This window comes from Bos javanicus, chromosome 14 (assembly GCF_032452875.1).
Source record: "Bos javanicus breed banteng chromosome 14, ARS-OSU_banteng_1.0, whole genome shotgun sequence".
NCBI lineage: Eukaryota > Metazoa > Chordata > Mammalia > Artiodactyla > Bovidae > Bos > Bos javanicus.
Genome location: NC_083881.1, coordinates 80,804,156 through 80,810,155, shown reverse-complemented (window position 1 = coordinate 80,810,155; position 6,000 = coordinate 80,804,156). Strand labels below are relative to the sequence as shown.

Sequence of the window (6,000 nt, the reverse complement as noted above, 5' to 3'; positions counted from 1 at the left end):
GGTCAGGAAGATCCCCTGGAGAAGGGATGGCAACCCACTCCAGCGTTCTTGCCTGGGAAACCTCATGGACAGAGGAGCCGGTCAGACTACAGTCCACGGGGCTGCAGAGACTTGGCAAAACCGAGTGACTAACACTCTTAGTTCAATACCTACATCCTTCATTTCTTCCCTGTATTTCTGCTGATACAAGTGCTTCCTTCACAAGATGACACGGGCATAAAATCCTTAAAAAAAATCGTTCCAGACAAGTAGAACCTAAGAAAAGACCGTTCGTTGTCTTTCGTTGGCTGTAGAGGGCAGCAGAGGTCCAAACTGAGAAAAAAGGGGCAGGCGTCCCACTAGCACATCTCCAGGAAGGTTATTTTGTCTGCAGAGTCAGACATGACTTAGCAACTGAACCAGAACAAGAAGATTGTTTTACTTGGGACAGCGCAAAATAACAAAATTACATAAGCCTAAAACTATCAGAAGCTCCTGGGAAACTGGGCCAGATTGGTTGCATTTCTAATACTAATTATTTTTCTAACAGAGTTTTTATTTTAATGAACATGTATGCTTTTTGCAGAGAAAGAAAGCAAACTTTAGCTGAGAAGACTGAGCCAATAATAGCTCAAACGCTGAGTCCCCTGAGTCCCTATTGGAAAATGTAGCCCTTTTGTAGTTCTTAGTCAAGATCTACAAGTTCAAGATGATGTTTTCCAATGAAGGCTCAAAGGCACGTGAGTTGCTTTGGCTCTGACTTCTTTTCTGAAGATGCCAGTGGGCAGGATCTGGGGCACGGAGCCGTCGCCGCGGCTTCTGACGTCTGCAGTGCCAGTTACAACGTGCACGACAGGATGCGTGTGATGCACACGCCCTCCAGGCCCAGGGTCAGCGCTCGTGACTTCTCTCTCCTCTTAAAACATTCCGTTCTCAACAGGTTTAAAGATATTTAGTTAATAACATCAATAAGACTTGGATCAGCCTTGTTATTTAAGGAGGAGAAATGTAATTGCTAAATGCTTGAATTTCTGAAAACACTGATAAAGAAAACAAAGTCTAACATTAGAGGGTTTGGGTATTGCTTGAAGCAACTACACTGACCACTTCTGACCTGATCCTGAATCACGAGTTTAGAATATCATTTGCCTGCCCCCTCGAGGCAGCAGACTTCATTGTGAGGCTTCCCAGGGCGAGAACTGTCAACAAAGGAGCCTAAGCAACCAAGCCAGAACACAGAGCGGAGGCTGACTGACAGATACTTGTTGAGTACCTGCGCTGAGTCCCGGGGATACAAAGAACAGAAAGGCCTGTTTATCACAGGAGGGGGTGCAGTCCAGGGAACCACAAGCGGAGCGCTGAGGTGGGCCGCTGGTCTGGTCCCCGGGGTCCATCAATTACTGGCTGCCAGACTCCTCCCGGCGAGGCTCCCTGGGAAGCTGACTCTGAGACAGAAAAGAAATCAGGAAGCTGAATGAGGCTGACTGGCATCAATGCCCCAGGGAGGGATTACACAGAGAAGCTGAGGGGCAGTGTGGTCTCACGGGAGGCCTTACTGACTCCACGAGGGGACCAGGAAGCGGCACCTGAGTGCGGGCGACCCCGAGGCTCTCACTCAGAGTGCGGCTGCCTGGCAGAGGGCATGGTCCTGGGGTGAGGAGAGCCACAGGCAACGCTGCCAGGAGGCGAGCCCGTCAGTCCTCTGCTGGAGGGGATTCGGAAGTTACCTGACAGCTTCCACCGCAGTGACCTTCCATCACTGAACGTTGTTGATCTTCCTTTTCTTCATGTGTCAGATGAGTATTGAAGATATCTTTACATGGTCAAATTTAGGATTAAATATAACAATATAGGCAACAACATCCGTGTTGTGCCCGGCACACGAGATGTTGCAAAAATTCCCCATTGTCATCTTGCTCACAGCTTCTCCAGTGCATACAACCAGCGCTCTGGAGGGCACTAGGTTTTCAGAAACGGGTAAGCACAGCTCCGTGCCCTCAACAAGTGTGGTCAGGGGAGGCTGGCATACCCAAGGCAGCCCAGTATGATGTGTAAGGGTTCCAGCGTTGCTTGGCTGCCTTGGGCTGGCCTTCTGGACCAGCTGTTGCCTGGTTGATCGCTGAAGGGTCTGGCCTGCGCTGCTGATGGGCATTGTGAAAGAGAACGCTGGGCTCCAGGGGGACCGGCACACTGGGAGGGGAGGTGAGAGGCGGCAGGTGGGGAAAGATGAGGCTCCTGGGAGAGGACTGGCCAACAGCCTGGAGGTGGGACTCCCAACGGAGGAAGGAATGGGAGCAGGGAAAGTCCAGGAGGCTTTCTAGCTTCTACCGTGTATTTTGACAGTGTTGAAAAACGTCCTATTTCCTTGCAGTAGGAAGCAGCTTTCCGTCTTTTAATTATTTGAACAAAGCCACTTCGTTCTGAATGTCAACTTCTCCTTCAAAAGGAAGAAATGGAGTAAAGAGGAAGAATTTCATTTTTTCAAAATAAGGTGAGAAAAGTTGTCAAGCATACAATGTTTAGAATACTAGCTGAGTAAAAAAGGAGCTAAAGCCCAAGAAAAGTTTTGAAAACAGAATAAAGAGAATGTGAGAAAACGAAAAAGCTAATATAGGGAGTAGACTTATGAAAAACTTTTAGAAACAGACAACTTTCAAGCTTGTGTGGCTGGCATCCTAAGTGAAAAACAGGTAAAATAATACAAACGGACAGTCTGAAGTTTGCTACAGTGAAAAAGTAGTTGATAATGACTTTTGGAATTTCAAATATAAAAGTAAGGCAAAAGTCAATTTTATGTTCCTACCTTGTGAAGGTAACAACAATTCACCAAAAATTCTACAGTAAATGAAATACCTTCCTCTTTTGCTCTTGGAGGTCTGGATGGGATGGTGGCCCCGTTTTCTCAGATGAGACAGTCACTCAAGAGAAGCCTCCTGGGCTTCACCTCCTTTCGGTCAGACAGACCCTGGAACAGCAGTCCGGCCCAGACCGCGGACCTAAGTTCGAGGCCTCCCGAGCCTCAGCTCGCTTCCCCGGGAGCCACGAGGCTACCCGGGGCCGCGGGCGCCCCTCCCACCGGCGCCCCTCCCATCAAAGCCCCTCCCATCAAAGCCCCTCCCATCAAAGCCCCTCCCGCCGCCGCCCCTCCCACCGCCCCGCCTCCCGCCGGCGCCCCTCCCACACAGGCCCCTCCCACCACCACCCCCGCCGCCCCTCCCACCGGCGCCCCTTCCACCAGGCGGTCCTCCTAGCTCATCGCCAAGGCCAAGAGGAGCCTCTGGCTAAACTTGGCCAGAAGCAGCTCCTTTCCTGAAAAAATGCTGTTTGTATTTTACTCATCGAAACTTTAGAACGGATACTGCTTCTTTATAACCTAGGCAACAAGCCTGGCAGTATGGTTTAACTGAGCCTGAAAGTCGGCCGTCTTTGGGACCTTCTTTTGCTTCATCTCACGCTCCGTCTTGTGCACCAGTGAGGCGAGGCGGCCGGTGACCACCCCAAGTTTGCTGTGAGAGCGCTGGGGGCTCCTCCCCAGCACAGGGGCCTGCGACTGCGCTCCCTGGGGGTCGCCTGGGCTGACTGCTTCTCAAGGAACTGATAGGAGCCAACGTGCTTGCTCAGCCATGCGAGAGGCACCAGTAACTTCTCCAACGGGCGGCTCCCAGGGGCGGGGCTTTCACGGCTCAGGGGCAGAGAGGAATCAGGACGGCATGATTGCAACAGCAGTTGAGGGCTCAACAGCTAAGCGCTTAGCTGCGAGCTTCCAGCGTTGGAATGGGCAGCGATTCTCAAAGCCATCAGGAAGGAGGATAGAATGCATGCATCCAGGCTCAGGCTGGACGCTATTGACCCTGCTTATGAATACTGAGCTCCCCAGGGGGCGCTAGTGGTGAAGAACCCGCTTCCCAAGGCAGGAGACGTAAGAGACGCAGGTTCCATTCCTGAGTCTGCAAGATCCCCTGGAGGACGGCGTGGCGCCCCACTCCAGTGTTTTTGCCTGGAGAATCCCATGGACAGAGGAGCCTGGTGGGCTACAGTCCCCGGGGTCGCAAAAGGCCGGACAGGACTGGAACAACTTAGCACGCACACACTCACACTTACTGGTATTAAAATGTGATGCGTGAAACCCAAGGAAGAGGGAATATATATATATATATGTGGCTGATTCACTTTTCTGCACAGCAGAAACTAACAACATTGTAAAGCAACTACACTCCAGTTAAAAAGAATAAAATGTGCTGCATGAAATACAAGGAAGAGGGTATATATATATGTACATACATAGTCTATCCCATATATACACACACATATATATATGGCTGATTCGCTTTGCTGTGCAGCAGAAACTAAGACAACATTGTAAAGCAACTACACTCCAACTAAATAAGTAATTACTTAAAATATGTTGCATGACCTTTCTTCACCAACCTCTCCAACTGACGTAAGCCTGAAAGGTAGAACTGGAGTCTGGAATCCAGGACAAAATTGGGAACCTCTCTCCAGTGGCTGTGAAAAAGTTAACACTCAGATAGTGGCTATGATCCAATATCCATGCCATTTTTGTGGATATAACCAAACACAACAGCACCAGTCTGGGAACCAAAGAGACCTGTTTTCCACAGCGTTCTACTGCTCCATCAGCATTCAGATAATCTTCCTGGTGTGAGGTTTTACCTGTAAGATGAGGGGTTTGGAGCAGAAGACTTACTTGATGGGCTCCATCAGGCATGAAAGTCCTAGGATTCGGACCTAATGAAGTAGAGTCTGTCTGCAAACTTGCACCCCTCAACCGCTGTGGAAGAGCTTTTTGAATCACAGTAGCTTCTGGGGGAAAGGCAGATTTGATACCTACGGGATTCGTGCTGAGGGTCAGTTTAAACCAGCCAATTCTCAAAGTACTTCTAGTTACAATAGACCCTCTGAGTCCATTTTAATCATAAGGTATTAATTGTCTGAGGGCTAAGAGGTTCAAATACCGTATTTTTAACTTATTTTTAATTTCTAAGATGAATCCATCCATTCACATGAAACACATATCCGTAGAGCCTCTGGCGTGTGTATGCTTAGCGTCTACATGGGGAATGGACTTAAGTACAACCCAAAGCAGTAAGTGCCCTACTAGAGGCATGCACACGGTGCTGGGGGCCCACCTGCCGGGGCGTCCTGCTGGAGACACGCCTTGCAGAGCTGGAAGACAGCATGTCTGGAGTCGAGGGCTCTCAGAGGGGCCTGCGGGAGTAGCTGGGTCAGGAAGGGCCTTGTTCATTGCACACATGTCAAGCACAGGCACATTCAGGTGGGCATACAGACCACAGAATGTTGGGTACTTGAGAGCAAAGTCTGAAATGTTCCTATGATATTTCTGTAGACAGAATCCAAGGCCAGCATAGATTGTGCTTTTGTTGCCATAATTTTTCCAGAAGTGCTATAGACATGGGCAAGACTTTAATGATTAAATTGGTTAAATTTAAGGAAATTCTTAGAACTTCCCAGGTGGCGTGTGGTAAAGAACCTGCCTGCCAATGCAGGAGACATAAGAGATGGGGGTTTGATCCCTGGGTCGGGAAGATCTCCTGGAGGAGGAAATGGTAATCCATTCCAGGATCTTTGCCTAGAGAATCCCATGGACAGAGAAGCCTGGCGGGCCATGGAGTCACAAAGAGTCAGATACGACTGAAGCGACTTAGCATGTACACTGTACACAAGGAAATTCTTATTTACATACCTCAAAATACAAATTTCTCAGATGATGTCACTTCTTAGCAGAAGCTTGTGAACAAAGAATGGAACAACACTACTCAAATGATATTTGCTTTCAAGCATTTTAGAATGAAAAACTCTCTATGCAGTTGAGTGAGGCACCGACCAAGGCACAAGGCATACTGTCTGTCTGGTCACGGTGGCCGTTCTGTGCCTTGAAAATGAATTCAGGAAGTGACTTCCGTATCAGCTTCTTACGCCTTGACAGCACACTGAATCAATGGTATTCCTCTGATATATGTGAAAGGTGAGACTAAACCG

The 6,000-nt window shown here is 49.0% G+C and overlaps 1 long non-coding RNA gene across 1 annotated transcript; it reads right to left on the bottom strand.

Annotated features, from left to right (window-relative positions):
- Positions 1–514: 514 nt before the first annotated feature.
- On the bottom strand, positions 515–3,062 carry LOC133260784 (uncharacterized). The gene is made up of 2 exons (XR_009740966.1): positions 1,707–3,062; positions 515–1,422 (listed from the first exon to the last, which is right to left on the bottom strand). It is a non-coding gene; the product is annotated as an uncharacterized LOC133260784 (long non-coding RNA).
- Positions 3,063–6,000: the final 2,938 nt, after the last annotated feature.